Below are 18,372 nucleotides of genomic sequence, written 5' to 3' on the forward strand. Positions count from 1 at the left end.
TGTGAGCCACCATGTGGTTGCTGGGAATTGAACTCAGGACCTCTCGAAGAGCAGTCAGTGCTCTTAACCACTGAGCCATCTCTCCAGCCCGATTTGTACTTGTTTTTATGATTATTTTAGAATGGTTGTGACATTGTCTTGATAAATTCTGGCCTTTGGGCAGTTAATCTTCACTTGTTGCTTCAAGTTAGCTCTGATATCTATCTCATCCATGTTCCATCAAAAGCATTCCCGGGCAGAGGAGATGATAGTCTGTAAGAGCACATGGACAAGCGTGAGGGCCTGAGTTCAAATCTCTAGCATCCATGTGAGAAGCTAGGTATGTGGCCACATGTGCCTGTAACCCCATAGCTATGGGGGTCAGAAACAGGAGGATCACTCAGGGTTGCTGGATTCTTCTCTCAAAACAATGAAATGGAGAGTGGTAGGGCAGGACACCCAGTGTCCTCCTCCATCCTCTATCTGGTGCACGTATAAACGTGCACACATGCAAACTAAATAAATAGACATAATCCTAAAAAAGAGGTATTTTAGTAAAATCAATTCATTTGTTGTGTTTCTACTATAGGTGAGGATTGACAGTAGGAGTCGTGGACATCAGGAAAGTGAACATCAACTATGAAAGTAAGTTGTTTTCCTTTTTCTTACTTTCTTGTTCTTGTTTGTTTGTTTGTTTTGCTACTTGACTATGAAATATAGGACAAAAGGCTACTATGTTTATGATTTATGTTTATTAGATATATATTTTATATGAATATATACTGAAGCCATTTTTGTTTTTATTTTTAAGTAGGTTTTAAAGAAAACAGTATTTTAAAATAGTGCTTAACTACTTTGCAATCCAGAATGACAACTATTTTGTTAGGAAAATATGTGAAGTGAAAGACAATGCTTGCTTCCCAATAATACACACAGGGTAAACATGGGCTCAGAAAAGATCTATCCTAGCCTGATCTGCTTCTTCCGGTTAGCCTATCTTAGCCTGACCTGCTTCTTCCAGTTAGCCTATCCTAGCCTGACCTGCTTCTTCCGGTTAGCCTGCTACCAGCCCACGAGCTACTGTTCCTTTTAAATGCTTGTCATTGGTCAAGGTTCTGTTTGTCCCTCTTGGCTTCTTCTCCTTGAGGTTTAAAATCCCCGCTCGGATGTTGTAGTGATGGTACCTGAATGCTGTAGTGATAAACGGCAAAGGAAAGGGATATGCATGTTAGGTCCAGGCACTTGTTTGACTCTTCCTTTCCGTACTGTTGGAGACTAATAGCCTCTGAGCACAAGTGAGGCTGCTTGTCGAGTGGTGAGTACTCCTCCATCCCATATCAAAGTTTCATTAAGTGAGAGGAAGGTATGGGGAACTCCACTGGGTAAGCAGAGTGCGTGCGTGTTTATACTCTCAATTTTATGACAAAGTGGAAAACAAAAGAAGAAAACTGAAGCCCATGGATGAGTTAGAGCAGTGGTTCTCAACCTTCCTGACGCTGCGACCCTTTAATACAGCTCCTCATGTTGTGGTCACCCCCAACCATTAAACTATCTTCATTGCTACTCCATAACTGTAATTTTGCTAGTGTTATGAATTGTAATGGAAATATTTGCATTTTCCAATGGTCTTAGGTGACCCCTGTGAAAGGGTCATTCAGGCCACAAAGGGGTCACAACTCACAGGTTGGGGACCACTGGGTTAGAGCTTCACGGCTTCAACTCACAAAGTAATAATGCTTCGCTGGAGTCACAAATGTTTGATGTGCTGAGCTATTCTGGAAAAGACCATCTTTTCATGAAGTCAAGATTCGTTAGTGTGTCAGAACTCATGAGAGTTCCATTAACCCCAAGACATGGTTTGCTCCCTGTAGGTCTTTGGCACTGCCAGGAAAAGTCCTGTAATTTCTTTTGCTTAATTGTGTCTATCCAGAAGGCTCACTGGGTTAAAGACCAAGGATTTGTGATCTAAAGCTGATTGACCCATTAGGCACAGTGCCGAGTAGTGGCCTATGAAAATATTTTAATTTTCACGTATTTTTCAAGTATAAGGAAAATATAAATATATTCATGAATATATAGTATTGAATCTGAATTACATTTATCCTGATATCAACATAGTTAAGATACATAATTTTAATAATTTTTTTTTTATGAAGGAAAGAGCACAAGGACCAATACACACAAGAGCTATGTGTCGCTGGGCTGTGGTGGCGCACGCCTTTAATCCCAGCACTCGGAAGGCAGGGGCAGGCAGATCTCTGTGAGTTCAAGGCCAGCCTGGGCTACAGAGTGAGTTCCAAGGCAGTGAGCATTCTTTACTGCTGAACCTTATCTCCAGCCCCTTCTTCTTCGTCTTTCTTTTTAAAGAAAGGATTATGTTCTTATAAATGAATCTGTACATTTGCTTCTTAGAGTAATACATGACTATGTCTACAAAGAAAGAAAAAAATGACATATTGATACATTAGATAGTTATGATTACTCAATCAGTTTTTCTAAAATCAAATAACTATTTTCCCTTCTGGACACCCATACATATTCTGTTTACTTTGTGGTATGATGCAGACAGCAAAGAAAGAGAATGAGACTTGATTTGGGGTCCCTTGATTCCACTTAGCTATATATCACTGAAGGCTCGTGCTTCTTGGGAACTGTGGCCTACTGTGCCTCCTTGACGCCATTCAGGGAAGGGAGCCCAGAATGGCAGTTCTGGTGTTGTGGATCTATGTGACTAAGTGCAAGTATTTTTCAGTGTCTGTGATGCACACATTTACTTTTAAAGCCATGTTCTGGTTTTGTAGAAAATATTTTTGTTGGTCCTCAACTTTGGTGACTATCAAAGATGCAGAGACCTCCTCAGAGCTACTTGTTGACTCAAAGTAAGCTCATTGCTTGTCTGGGGATCTCCTTTTCAAAGATCAGCTCCCTGAAGGCCAGGGCCTTTATGTGTTGTGTTGACTGCTCTAGACCTTAGGAAAAAACAGACATATAAGAGAAGCTCAAATGCTTCCTGGCAGAATGAGCTAATTTCCTCCTTTAGAAGAATCAGGCCCCGCTCTGAAATAGCCTGCTGTTGAGCTGGATAGAGAAGAGCGATGTTCAGCCTTTGTTCTCTGGTACCAAAGGGCCTTGGCAGGCGTGCAGAAGTGTTTGTGGTCCCTCAGTAAAAAACAAGAGCTTGGAAGCCAGGGACTTACTTACAAGCCACAGTGCTGTCCTCCTGAGGGCGACACTTACGTCAGCTTGTTCTGTCTGACAAAGCCAGTGATTGCTACTTCCACAGACCAAGCAAAAAAAGACCAGAAAATTGTAGGCAAAGGTGTTGCCCCTTTCTAGCTACTGAAGACCTATGACTGGGGGTGGAAACGGGAACACTGACCATGATTAGCCAGATTAGTAGGCAACTAGCCTACAGAAACTTCAATTATCAGAGGGTAGGTCTGGTATATACAAACTTGGGCTTCTTTCTCTTGAGAGCAATCAGAACACATACATGGTCTTTCTCTTTCTGTTGGCATGATGTGTGTGTGTGTGTATGTATTCAGTTTGGAGATTACATTTTTTTCAGGTACCACAAAAAAAATTTCTGAATGAAAGCATCCCTATGTGTTATCTCCTGTGCCTTCTTAACTAGGGTTTCCCCACCCTGGACCTTTGATGAAACGACACTGGAGTGGAGATGCTCCAAGAGCATGTGGTTATAGGGTGACCTAAGGAATAGAAACGTGCCCTTTATTGTTGCAAGGCCATGCCAGGCATCTTGATCTTCACTCTTCTGCTGGCATTTTCTGGGCCCTTTATACCATTGAGTTGCGTAACAAGACAGAGAACTTTCCAGTAAAGATGCCGAAGATTCAAGATGGTATGTTTCCCACACTGGCTGGTTAAAATTAAGCACAGATGTGACTGTGATCCACAGTGCCCAGGATCCCACCATGCACTGGGCTCCTCTCTGGAGCATCACCGCCATTTTTTTCCATCCCTGTCTGAGGTGTTCCTCCATCATGAGAGGAGCTGAGTCAGTAGCCGCCACTGTGATACCTCAGAAGCAAATAGTCCTGCAGCTGAAGGCTTTGCAGGATTAGAATTGTAGCTTTTTACTTCTAAAATTTACACAGAATTTCGTGAAGGTATGCTAGGGAGAAAAATAAACCCTCCATGCCTTACGGGTCTTGTAAGTGACCTTGCTAGTGTGTCACGGAGCCCTGTAAGTATTTGGCTCAGGGTTGATTGATTTGTCGGAAGTTAGCTAATAAAACAATAATCAGTGTCTACATCATTAATGATTCATATGATGAATAAGTAACTCATTGTATCAGACTAGACATTGCCGATACAACCATCCTGTGGAATTCTTGGCAGAGTGCTGGAGAACAGGAATCAGAATGCAGTGTGCAATATTAAAAAAGGCCATGGAAGCACTTTCCTCCAGTTGTTCCCATTGCAAAATCTTCCGACTTTCTCTTGATCTGACCTGACAGAGTTGTGATGACGATTTGTGATGATGATTTAATATATATATATATATATATATATATATATATATATGCATACATACATAGTGATGATTATTTAATACCTATATGTAAATATTGCACAATGTAAATGTAGTAGCTACAAAAATACAGCACAGAATTACATCATTCGGAAAAATATCCAGGTTTGACTTTGCCTGCACAGTGAATATCTCTTTTATTTGATGTGTATCTGTTGGAAGACTGCCTGCATAAGCTGGGGTAGAGAGTGCACACTCTTGAGGCTGACCCATTGTAGACCCTTCAGTTATGGCCGGCGAGGGTGCAAGGAGGTCACTCCACAAGTCTTTACAGCAACAAAATCTAAGTTGAAAATGGAGACCTAAAGTTTAACCTTCTCCACTGTGTTTGATCTTAAGTTTACTTGGATCACTTGTCCCCTTTCTGTTGTCCCTTTCTATCCTCTGAAACAGTTGTCTTATACTTGTCTTGTCATTGTACCTGGGGGAGTAAGTCAATCATTAGAAGGTTTTCTTAAGTGCTTGGGACTTCAGGGTGTGGCTCAGTGGTAGTGCATTCGGCTGGCATGCACAAGGTCCCGAGTTTGAACCCCAGCAACACCAAAAACAAAACACTTGTCTTCCCACGAGGGGATGTCCTCTGGAAGGAGATGCCAATGCTTCCTTCTGTCCTTTGCTTTGAGAATCAGGGATCCGGAGATAGGTTTGCAGGCAGCTCAGGCTGGGGGAGGGCAGGAACATCATCATCTGATGAGTGAAATGTAGGTTAGAATCAATGCGTTTGCCTGCTGCGGAGCTGCTGTGAACCGCACAGGTTAAACAGGGAGAGGTATTACAGAAAAGGTTTCTCAGAATTCCTCAGTCCAGGCACTTCTCCCCACAGCTCCCCCCTTTTCACCCACTGCTGCACCTAGGAAGTGGTGTGCTGAGTGCAATTCAAGGTCAAGCTGGAAGCAGACCCAGAAACGTACTCCAGGAAGAAAGGCCGCTAAATCAAAGCTGTAACGGTGGGGAGCGGACATTTGGATGGCCAAGCTCCACTCAGCAGCTCCCTTTGCTGTCTACCTGGATGACCAATGACAGAGCCCACGCCCTTTACCTAAGACTGACCTTATGCTCCACATGTAAAATGGGAGGGGCATCTGGAAGCAATTAGCTAAGCTACTGGCTTCAGCAGCTGTGAAGGGTGGCACTTAGCCATCTCAGATTCTAAAGAGAGAGAGCATCTTCTTGCAGTTGAACTTCCTCCCATCTGATGCCATTTCATAAAGCCCAAGTGATTTCTTCTTCAGCACGTAGGTGGAAATGGCATAAAATTACTTGGCGTAAGTTGTTATGGATTCTGTGTTAGAAGCAACCTGCTTTACAATCGTAAATTCCTTCTTTGTATTAAACACCTAGTTAAGTATGAGAAAGATCCAAAGGCAAGAATGACATTTTCCATCTTTGGTGAGCTTAGAAAGTGAATCTGGGAAGGAAGAGCATGACCGCATGTGACCTTTCTGTTGGAGCACTGTGTGATAAAAGAAATTAGAAATTAATACAAGAAGTAGAATAAATTAAAAGTTAACATCAAAGATGTTAGAAAAGGACCAGTGTGCATTGTTTACTTATGAAAGTACTTATGTCCTTGGGAATGAAGCTGCTTTTCCGTTGGTCTGCACAGAGCTGTGGATTAAATCAGAATTTTATTCTTATCTCAAACATTGAAATCCTTCTCTATTTTACTTGTCTTTCAGAAAAGGCCATTTTTGAACTCACCTTGTATTAGTGGATTATGGACTTTCTTCTTTTCATTTGTTTTTCCTTAATGTACTGCAAAGCTGTGTTACACGTGAAAATAAATGTACTACTCACTTGTTTTAGCTAGATACCAGGTCACTGCATTTTAGAAAACCAGAGAGAATGTCATAGCTCTGCTCTTCATGGGATGGTGGTGGGTCATTGGAAGTTTCCTGGTTTTGACATCTGCAAACGACGGTGACCTTGCACAGACCTGCAAGGTCTTGATGAATAGCCACGCTAATAGGCACGGGAAGGTCATCACCTCCAATGTCAAAAGACCAGATGCATTCGCTGGTACCAGATCTGCTCTCTGTAGCTGGAGATAACCAATGAATCCAGGCTTCCAACAATTAGCTTCAATATTTGAAAACTTTGTGGAAGCCCTGGGCCAGATTCCCTCAGCTCTAAAGTCAATAAAAACAAAATTACCAGACATGGCCTTAGGGAATCAAAGCCTGTGTTTTTGGCTGAGCAAAAGCCAACATCCACCTCCTCCTCCTGTGCCATGTCCCCTTTCTTTGCTCATTTGAGAACCTAGACACCCCTTCCCAGTGTCCACGGGGCACAAGCTTTTAGGAATCTGTACCTTGTTCCTTTCACTACCCTATGTTTTCTGAGTAGTGAGGGAAAGTCTGTGCTGGAGGAAGGTTAAGTGGGTGATAAGGCCTTGGTTGAGTTAAAGCAAAGGTTACAGCCATCACTGTGCTCCAAGTTCAAAAGACCACAAAGCAACTGATCTCAAGCCCTGTATTAAGTCAACTATTTTCTTTTAATATTCTTTGTTTCTTTAAAATGTGGGGTCTGGTTTCACCAAATGTTGTAACTTCATATATAGGCCCTTGATTTAAGAAGCGTGCTCATTCAGAGGGGAGTGGAATTTAGCCATTTCAAAGGTTCTCAGGGATGGAATATCAGAGCCACCGCCGCTTCTAACCAAACCGTCACCAAATCATGTTTCTCCGGTTTCCCCTTTCTCTCTGATCCCCTGGTTCATTTCTAATTCTTTTCCGGGTATTTTTCACTGGAGTTTCCCCCAGAACCTTTTGGGATCATGTCATCTTCCAACTGCCTCAATCTCCCACACCCCTGTTGCCGGGAGTGAAGATAATTTGCATAGCCTGCAAGCCAAGAGAGAGCCTCCTCTCTCCCTGCCTCCTCCCGCCCCTCCTCCCTGCCCTCAATACCAACTTTCCCACTAAATCCTACTAGGTTTACCTCGTCATCCTCTTCATCCTAAGGTTCCCATTTCCATTGCCTTCCTAAAGGATAAAGTGAGCATGTAGCCACTCACTACAAGCTACACACGGTGTGTTAGCTCGTCTGAGTCTTGCAGCCTTGCACAATTAATCAGTCATTGAATGGTTACAGGATAGGGGATTGAATAGCTTTTCAGAGATGTATGTAAACAATCTAAAATCAAACGAAGAATGAGTGTGTGAATATGTGAGTGTATGTGAGAATATGTGTTTAAGTGTGTGTAGGGATGTGAGTGTGATAAAGTGTTGAATATGAGTGTATGTGAATGTGTGTGTGAGAATGAGTGTGTGTGAGCAAATGTGTGTTTGAGTGTGTGTGTTTGAGTGTGTGTGTTTGAATATGTGTGAGTATATGTGAGTGTGAATATGAGTGTGTATGTGTGTGTGTGTGTGTGTATGTGTTGTACAATGGATAGAAACCACAACTAGTATATTCTAGGCTAGTGTTCTACCACTCAGTCCCACCCCTAGGATCCTTGCTTGTAAATTTGAAAGGAATTTGAGGTGGAAAGACTCAAGTCTAACTCCAAGTCCAGAGTCCTCTTCTTGCCCTGGAGTGGTCCTATTGTCGCTAGGATATGATGCTGCATGCATCCATGATCTCTTCTTGCCCTGGAGTGGTCCCATCACAGCCAGGACATGATGGGGCACGTATCCATGGTAGAAGTCGTTTCTGCTTCTCTCTAGTGCTCTGAACTTACACATCGCTTGGCCATTCTGTCTTACCATCCTGGTATATCCTAAGTACAGTGTTGATTAATCCACATGTCTGGTCTGAAATTCACAACAACCTGTTGTTACTCGTTCCAACATGTCTGTTTGTTTGAAATCTTTATGTCACCTGTTTTGAGAAGTGTTTGGGGTTTGTTGTTGTTTTATTTTTGAAACAGGGTCATGCTGTATAGTCCAGGCTGGCCTGGAGCTGCATTCCCTTACCGTTGTCTCCTCCTTTGCACCATAAGTACTCCCTTGGCCGGGGGGGGGGGGGGGGGGGGGGGGGGGGGACACGACATCATGCCAGGAGCACTGCGGGGGGCGGATGGTGTGCTCTGGGTGCAGCTGGACCTGAGTCTGCCTCTGTAACTCACAGAGAAGCCTTAGATGATGATTGCCCACTCTCAATCCCAAAAGCCTGATAATGAACTTTGCCTGTGCAAGCAGCAGCAGGAAAAAGAGAGCATGCGCCAGGGGCCTGCTGTGCTGAGGGCCTGCCTTTGGCAGCTTCAATGGGATCTGTAGATGTAACCAACCGTCTTATTAAATAAGAAACAGAACCAATGCAAAGAAGAAAGCCAGGAGGTCAGAGCTAAGAGCTAAAACCTTACCCTTCCCCCTGCGGTGGTCCTACCTCTCCGAACCAGAGCTACTTCCTGTGTTAAAGTCTTTATATAGAGTTTCTGTTCTGCCTTCTCATTGGTTGTAAACCCAACCACATGACCACCTTGTCACGGCTTGTCTGTATAGACCTCCAGGTTTTCTGTGGTTGGTATTGAGATTAAAGGCATGTGTATCCAATACTGGCTGTATCCCTGAACACACAGAAGACTTACGTAGCTCTGCCTACCAAGTGCTGGGATTACAAGTGTAGGCCACCACCGCCCTGCTTTCCTATGGCTTGCTAATAGCTCTGACCCACGGGCAACTTTATTTATTAACATACAAATAACATTTTAATACAAATATCACCATAGGGATCTGTAGAATGGTCGCAGGGGCAATAATATATCTAAAATTTATCCCTCCCTTCAAACTTGATCAGTTTCCTTCTCTGTTTGCTCTGACCTGATTATATCTGGCATCTCCGAGCTACTGGATCACTCACCTCGGAAGGATTCATTTGGCAATTTTAATTATGTGTCACTGCCTGTCTTTTTAAGAGCTCACACATCCTTCTTGAAATGCCTTTGAGGGGCTTCTCTTCTTCCTGTCCTAGTGGGCTCAGGCCACTGAATGGCGGAGTGAGGCCCTGGGTAGGGCATATAGCCTAGCGCCTTCTCTGTAACTATTCCTGGCACATAAAATGTATTTTAAAATGCTAGGTGTCCCAAGACCATCAGAGTTAAACACCTGTACAGCCTGGATGTGAAGTTGCCAATTAAGAAAGGCATTCATACCTGCATTACTCTACATTTTAGGGTCTCTGTAAAATAAATTTTTAAAAATTGGATGTGTCCTGTTTTTGAAAATGTTAAATTCCATTCATATCCATAAGAAAACGTTAAACTGGTTTGGTTTTAAATTCAGGGGCATCCCAGGAAGATGCCCATAGACAGTATGATTAGCCCAATTTCTCATTCCTCATCCTGCAAGAGAGAATTCTGCAGAGCAAATAGAAAGCCCCAGCAACTGGGCTGCCCAGCATTTCTGAGCCAGCAATCTTTTAGGCGCTGGGAGACCATCAAATGTGGCTCTCTTTGTAGCCGTGGGTTCTCGGAGCCATTCTAAGTGAAATAATATTCTGATTTTTTGTAATGGTTATCTCCCAGGATTCAATTTTTTTTCCAAGTGGATTTCAGTAGCTCTTTTTTGCCTCTTTAAACCAGAAAACATTTCTTCCCTCCTTTCCTACCAGACTTCTTTTGAAGAGTCTGACGGGGAAGCAGGTCTGAAAAGACACGCCCCTGCAAAGGTCTACTCTTTTTTACTTCTAATAAAAACGTGGTGGCATTTTTAAAACTAAAACAATAGTGTTATTCATTAGCAGGTCCCTGGCTTTCTTTAGGGTCCTTACATTCAGAGTAAATGTTTAAAATGCCAAGCTTTATAATTCTAACAAGAGGGTCTGAAGCTCTCCTCATAATCAATGTAGGGGTTTACTATAAAACTCTGTGAGACAAATGGTAGCCAAGTTTCTGATGCCATGGTCTTAGCTGCTTTCTGAAGTCCACGGATTTGAGCAAAGTCTATTTCTAAACAAAATACTTTTTTATTAACTTAAAAATACTTTCTCTATATAGAAAAGGTTATTTGTTGAAATATTTGCCTGAGGAGAGTAGATGCCCCCTTGATCTGCCAGGCTTAACATTGCTAAATTGAACTGTGCTGCAAGATCCTTCAAGGAGCCCCTCCCTGGGGAATGGCTTCCTTTCTTATTAGGGTCACGGAAGAAAGTGCAGCCCTACTTCCCAGCTGTGGAAAGATGCCTTCCTATGATGAGGGAATTCTTTGCATAGAGCCCTCAGCTGAAGGACTGCCTTGTGCTTTTCGAAGATAAAGCCTTAGAGTACAGATAAAAGGCTGCCTCAAGACTCCAGCCAGCAAAGATCTCTCTTAGTAAACCCTAGGGTGAGATGGTTCAGTGGGTAAAGGTGCTTGCGCACAGGCCCAAAGACCTGAGTTCAAGTCCCAGATCCCATCAGGTGGCAGGAGAGAACTAACTCCTAAGAGTGGTCTTCTGACTTCCACATGTGAGCTGTGGCTTGTGCATGCCTCTATCCACACATAAGTAAGTGAATGAATAAATAAATAATAAAATTTCAAAAATACATTTAGAAAGTAGTGATTGCACATTCACCTTGAGGATTGTATAGGGAAAGCTGGGAAATAATCACTCAGTCATTCAAACCATGTGTTTATGTACCACTATGTGCAGGCAATCTTCAAGTGTGAACTAGGGTTGTTTTCCAAAAGTTCATTTGAAAACCATCTTGGAGTATATTAGAGCTGTGCATAAGAAGTTCTCAGACAAATTAAGACTATTTAACCATGTTATACCTGAAATGTTGTAGACCCATGAAAGGGCTTGGAGTATCCTGTTGTTAATATTCTCTCTCTCTCTCTCTCTCTCTCTCTCTCTCTCTCTCTCTCTCTCTCTCTCTCTCTCTCTCTCTCATTGTTCTATGGGCAATTGAAATGCTGGTGTTTGTGGACTTCTATAAAGTGTGGCATACACATTTTGTATTAGACCCTAGATCTTTCCACTGGAGTTGAGAGATATACTTACTATCTATGGAATACAATAATCTAGAAACGAGTGATCCTATGTAAAAATGATTCAGGAGAGCCTTACCCACAAGTCCTAGCAACAACAGAAGCACTTTCCAATCATATAACACTTTAAAGTTTTGCAGATGTTTGTGTGTTGTGCTAGCTTTAATTCTGAACCTCTCTTAGGATCCAGACCCAAACGTGTTTATTTACTTAGGGACAAAGGCTGAGATGAGATGCTTTGAAATCAACAGTAAGATAAAGCCCGAATTTTGACAAGCAGGTGAGGGGATAGCGAAAGGGCAGCCTCTGAGACCATCCATCCTAGGGGAGAAAAACACACTTCAGAGGAGCATTGTGCTTACTGCGTGGGTAAGTTATGCTTAGGTGGAGGTTCTATTGCTATGACAAAACACCATGACTAAAAAGCGAGTTGGAAGGAAAGGGTGTATTCAGCTTACACTTCCATTTTTCTGTTCATCATCAAAGGAAATCAGAAACTCAAACAGGGAAGGATCCTGGACACAGGAGCTGTTGCAGAGGCCATGGAGGAGTGCTGTTTTTTGGCTTGCTCCCTGTGGCTTCGTCAGCCTGCTTTCTTATAGAAGTCTGGACAACCAGTCCAGGGATGGCACCAGCCACATGAGAGCCCTCCCCATCAATCACTAATTAAGAAAATACCTTATAGCCAGATCTTGTGGAGGCATTTTCTCAATTGAGGCTCCCTCCTTTCAGATAACTCTAGTTTGTGTGTCAAGTCAACATAAGACTAGCCAGCACAGTCCCCATTCACAAATCCTGCTACAGCAGAGACTTTTAAGTGTCCCTTACAGGTCTGTGTGGTAAAGGCTCAGTCTCCATGGAGGTGGTATTCTTTGGGGACAGGGAACAATGCAGAAATTTCATAAGTGAAGCCTAGAGGAGGTCCTTAGATCTTTGGGTTGACATCCCAGCCCCCAGCTACCTCACCACAGGCCTTAAAAGAGTGAAATCAAGCCACACTGGCTCCTCCAAAACCATTAGCCAAAACCAGCCTGGCCTCACTGTGACTTGATAGTGTTAGGTATCCTCTAGGTATTGGTGGGGAGTGAACCAACATGCATCCAGTGAGAATATGTAAATTATAGATAATGTTAGTTTGAGAGATAAGATGAGATCATTGCCTTTTCGTTCTTGGACTCCTAATCTTCCTGGTTCTAGTTAACTGCTTAAATACATTGTTCTAAAAACATTGGTAATCTGTGGCTAGCAAGGTGAGGAATCTTCTCTCTCCTCTCCTCTCTCTCTCTCTCTCTCTCTCTCTCTCTCTCTCTCTCTCTCTCTCACACACACACACACACACACACACACACACACACACACACACCATCTGGAACACATTTTTCTGTACAACCGTTTACCAAGAATCCTTTGGAGCATCCTCCATTTCACAATGACTGTCTGTACTGTTTGTTGGCCAAGGGAATCTGAGAACAGTGAAGTGCTGAGTCCTCATGGGAGGTCTGAGCTTTTTTTGCTTTGAAATTCAACAAACTCTTGTCCTACTCCGAACATCTTAAGAGAAGTCCCACATGTGTATTCTTTAGACTAAATGTTTTACAACTTTCCAAACATTACGATTTCTCTTTATGAAGAGAGCTCTCCTACCTGAGAAACCGAAGCACTTATGAAGAAGATGCTCTCGGGGTCAGTTTGGAGAACAGAACATAGTTGGTAAGGGATGACCCAATCCACTAACCTGCTGTCAAATGTTAAATATGGGCATGGATTTTTCCTTCTCGTGACCATTCTTCTGGTGATCTTCAAAGATGGTAAAATCTTTTCTTCCAGTTATTTTGATAACTTCTCAGAAGCCTAATTAAGATTTACAATTAGAAAAATTATCTGCACATTAGGAACACTGATATAATTTTAAACATCACAAATGCTTATGTGAGGGGAATTAACTCATTCATTCTTTACTTATTTGACTTTACCCTTCGAGTTTTATTTAATCTAATATACAGTTGGCCATCCACACCCAGGTTCAAATGCATGGATTCAACCAACTATGGATTGAAAATTTGTTTTTAATTGGACTATACAGAGCTTTTTGTTGTTATTCTACTGATAATACAGTATAGCAACTATGTTTAGTACTTACATTGTATTGGGTAGTATACTTAAGAGGTGATTTCAAGTATATAGACTAATTGTATAGGTTATATGTAAATCCTATGACATTCTTATGTAATGGACATGGTCATCCTTAGATATGAGTGTTTTCAAAGATCCCAGAACCAATCCCCATGAATACCGATGTACGATTCTCTGGGCGGATATTATGGGCCAAATGATGTGGTCTCTTGATTCAGGAAAATGTGGCTCGCAAGTAAACCAGCAGGAGTTAGAGCATATGAAGTACTTGTGTCCTAAAGAGTTTTTGTGAGCTAGAGATGTCATTCAGTGATAGAATACTTGCCTAGCATGTACAAAGGCCTGAATTCCATCCCAATACCACACACACACACACACACACACACACACACACACACATAGATTTTTACTTTTGTAGATCACTATATGTTCAGGAAAAAGAACTAGAAATCTAGAAAACACTTTCTAGCCTAATATTCAGAGCAAATTTAAGCTACTGCTAAGGTGATGGTGTAAGGCTTTTGATTCAATGACTCAAAAACATTACTAAAGATTCTCCCTATTTTTCTGCTAAGCCATGCCTGGAGTTGACCTCTTTTTCAGATCACCTCCCTTAAATGCCCATACAATAGCCGTAGAGCACAAATGAAATAACATGTTCCCAAGTCCATCTATACCAGGAAAAAGAAAGTCCTTTCCCTGAACACCAAGTAGGAACTCTTCTTTGAAACTGATGAGGCTGTAACAGTAAAGAAGCCATGCAGACTGGCTTAAGCTAGTCATGGTACACACTTTTGAAGAGCTGGGAATGGTGTTAGCTGAACTTCCACCGTGTGCCTGTGAAGAAAGCATGAGCGAGTGGAAACCTCAACAAAACACGTGTCAGGAAGGGAGAAAGGGAGCATTGATGCCTGTGATCAACCAGTGATGGTCATTGTACTTAGTTGTTGCATTCCTTTTATTTCTAAATAAAACATAATACTTCATACACTCTGTCAGTGCCTACCCCCCATCCCTACCTACTATTGCGGACTCTCCAAGTTATGCCTCATACTTTGATGGAGGGGCATGTCTCCTGTTCTGCACAAGTATGATGTCACTTTCATCTCATGATCAAAGTAGCTGCAGGCTCCTTGAACAGATGGTATCCCAGATCTAGCTGTTGCTATATCCAGAACCAACTGTGCCAAGAGCCTGGCCCAGGCCAGTAGTGCTCTGTTCTTTGCGATCTGTGCCAGAGCCAATCTATATACCTTGTATACAACTGTGATGCTTCTTTTATAGGGAGTTCTAAAGGAAAATCACCGTCAGAAGTGCTCTCCATTCATCTATTTTTAGGATTTGGGCATAGGCTGTGGGAACCGGGATCAAGGCAGGAGACGCATCATGAAGTAGCTGAGGTTGGTTGGAGGCTACTGGCTCAGATCACCAGGTAGAACTGGGCTGCAGCCCAGGACAGACACTTTGTGGTATCTAATGACTGAGTCCAACAGACCAGTATCAGCAGCTTGGGACCCTATCTATCCTGTCTAATGCTCTGCTGATGGGAAGATTCATTCCGGACTCCAGACTAAAAGTCCTTCAAGTCTGAGTGATGTAGGATATGGTCTTGCAGGTTACAAGTTATTTAACAAAGCAGCAGTCCTTCACACCCCTCCACGGGAGGGCAAAAATCCCTGTTGTCTCCCTTTCCCAACAACACATAGTATTCGAAGAAAAAGCACTATTAATTGAACTTTTCTTCCTGCCTGTCAAAGCTATAATGCTTTGATTTAGTGACTAAGTTGAGGTTGGGGATTTAGCTTTCCTCCTGTTGGACCATGTCTTGTTCTTAATTTCCTCAATGGACTCTCACCAGCCACTGCAAAAAGGCTATTGTTGCTCTTAGCTATAAAATAGGGGATAAAGTATCTGATGCTTCTGGTATTTAAACGTTCGGCAAAGGGACATGGACCAAGGTAGCATGGTGAGTCCTACCTTGGTGTTCAATGAATAGGAAGAAAGCACAGTTCAGGCTGAAGGACATTCAATACAGACATCCCAGGAGCCTGTCTGCTTCCAAATCCTGGGCAGAATGGTTCTCCAATAGGTGATCAGCACCACCTACCTACCTTCTTTTAAAGTTGGAAACCGTCTTATTTGAACAAAAACTATTGTAAAAAACAAAAAAAAAACAAAAAAAAACTTTTGAACACAAACTTCCTATTGTAAAGCAAATATAGGGACCAGAAATGATTCAGCAGCTAAGAGCAGTTAAGAACCTGTGTTTGGTTCCCAGCACCCACAGAACAGCTCACAAACATCTGTAACTCCAGTTCTAAGGGGTCCAGTGCCTTCTTCTGACTTCTATGGGCACCAGGCCCACATCTGGTATACATCCAAACATGCAAGCAAAACATTCATGCGCAGGAAATGAAATAAATCTGTTAGAAAGCAAACAGTACAGCAGGGATCTGTGGCTCATTCTGAGTCGGTCCCCTGTTCTGGACTCTGAGTAAAACAACAACAACAAAAAAAAATCCAGCAAGTTATATAAATATCATGTAGCTTCCTGAATAAAATGTATTAAAAGGGTCAGATGGTCCACATTCTGCAAGTTGATGGAGTTGTGGTCATCTGAAATCAACCAATACACTCAAGTTGGAATGGTGCCCAGGGAAGAGAGTTAAGGAACAAGGGTAAATTTGACCTTCTAGCAAGCCAAGGTCATCACAGGCTAACACCGGCTTCCAGCTTGAAGGGCTTCTGTGGTCTGGCTCTCACTGGCTGTGCCTCCTCCTTCTGTCTCCCCCTCCCATGTGCCTTCCTAGAGTACTTCCTCCTCATCTGTGGCTGTTAGCCATCTTGCACTGTCTTCCTTCCTGGGGCCTGATCCTACTCTCCAGGCAACCTGTGAGCTAATGTGTCTATGCTCACCTTAGCCTTAACCTTGGTGCTAGTTTCTGGCACAGAAAAGACCTGCTTCTAAGCATCTTGTGCTACCTGTGGGAGAACTGAGATCTAAGAGGATCAGTGATGCCATGGAGAGGGGAGCATGCAGCTCAGTTTGTAGAGTGCTTGCCTAGTGTGCATAAAGCTCTGGGTTCAATCCCCAATACTCCACAAGTAGTGTGGTAACCTGTGCCTGTGATTCTAGCACTCGGCAGGTGGAGGCAGGAAGAATTCAAGGCCAGCCTCAGCTAGATAGCCAGTTCGAGGCAAGGCTGTGCTACATGAGACTCTGTATATATATATATATATATATATATATATATATATATATATATATATATATACCTTGAACTGGAAGATATCATTTCATCATTTCTAACCTAGGATACTTGTCATCGTATAACTGCATACATATTATACAATCCTTTGTATTCTCCATAAAGGGAATATACATACAATGCTTGTAATATGTACATACGCACACCCCTATCACACATATTATTTAGTAGTGAGAAATAAAAAAAACAGTATTTTAGTTTCATTTATAAAGTATTGATAAAAAGAAAAATACCCTGACAAAAAGCAACTTAAGGGAGAAAAAGTTCACTTTAGCTCACACTTCCAAATCACATTCTATCACTTTGGGAATTACAGCAGCAAGTCACATATCCCAAGACAGCTTGTCACATGACAGCCACAGTCAAGGGCAGAGATGAAATGAACTCCTGCTCACTTGTTGGTTGTGCTCAGCTAGACTTTTCCACTTATAATGTTCAGGATCTCTTTCTAGGGAATGATGTCACCCACAGTCAGCTGGGTCTTCCTACACCAATTAACTTCAGTAAGCTCTCCCCCACAGACACATCCACAGGCCAATCCAATGTAGATCATCCCTGGTTGAGACTCTTCTCAAGTGATGCTAGGTTGTGTCAAATGGACAGTTAAAGCTAACCATCGCCGTGGGTTATTGAAAATTGATTGGCCTCATCAGTATGGAGTAAACTTGGACTCCAAGCATTTAAGTCACATAACATAAAAACGGGGCCTGGTTAAACACACTTTGGGACTGGTTTATGTTACCTTTGGTTGCCTAACTCCTAGATTTCAGGCTTCTCATTTCCCCCAAAGATTTCAGGACTATGCGTTTCTATCAACACATTTTTTTCAAAACAGAATTTCTACACGTGAAATTCTTATGACCAATGATCAACAAGTGGTGATGGGTGGTGTCATGTTGTCTAAATAGGATGCTTCAAGGGAGTTTGAAATATAATGAGCTTCTGTTTACAGCATACAATCTACCACCCTCATCGACACATCCAAGAGTGCTACCATGGTGATTGTTAATCCCATCAAGTTGGCAGTAAAGATTAAGCCACCACAACCAGTTGTCTGTTTCTGTAGTAGAAAGAGAAGTAAAAGGAAACTCTCGAAGACTGCTTGTACACAAAGATGTCACAATGCTTTCCAGGGAGGGAGAGTAAAGACTGATGCTGAAGACCTAACTTCCGGTTTTCAAGTGAGTTTTGATTGGGTATGAGAGCTCCCTATGCATGAGAAAAAGCTCCATATGCCCAGGTAGCGCTGTGTCTTGGAGCCCGTCAATAGACTGCTCAGTCCTCATTGCTGTTTGCATCTGCTAAGGACAGATGTAAAGCATTGGCTGGCCTATCTATATCTTTTGCAAAGAAAAAGAAAAAGTGTATGTGTGTGTGTGTGTATGTGTGTGTGTGTGTGTGAGAGAGAGAGAGAGAGAGAGAGAGAGAGAGTCAGAGATAGAGACAGAGAGAAACACACACACACACACACACACACACACACACACACACACACACACAGAGAATATTATAGCTTTCTTGGAGA

General features: G+C 42.5%; 1 protein-coding gene across 9 annotated transcripts in view; it reads left to right on the top strand.

Annotated features, from left to right (window-relative positions):
* The window catches only part of Plekhg1 (pleckstrin homology and RhoGEF domain containing G1), a 208,653-nt gene that overhangs the window by 58,476 nt on the left and 131,805 nt on the right, over positions 1 to 18,372 (top strand). For 8 of the 9 annotated variants that reach the window (XM_042262333.2, XM_042262335.2, XM_042262330.2 and 5 more), the window contains exon 2: positions 569 to 624. The exons of the other annotated variant lie outside the window; for it this stretch is intronic. The gene's annotated coding sequence lies outside the window, so the exon portion shown is untranslated. The remainder of the gene's footprint in view (positions 1 to 568; positions 625 to 18,372) is intronic. 9 annotated transcript variants of the gene reach the window in all.

The sequence above is a fragment of the Peromyscus maniculatus genome, chromosome 16 (assembly GCF_049852395.1).
Source record: "Peromyscus maniculatus bairdii isolate BWxNUB_F1_BW_parent chromosome 16, HU_Pman_BW_mat_3.1, whole genome shotgun sequence".
Classification (NCBI taxonomy): Eukaryota; Metazoa; Chordata; class Mammalia; order Rodentia; family Cricetidae; genus Peromyscus; species Peromyscus maniculatus.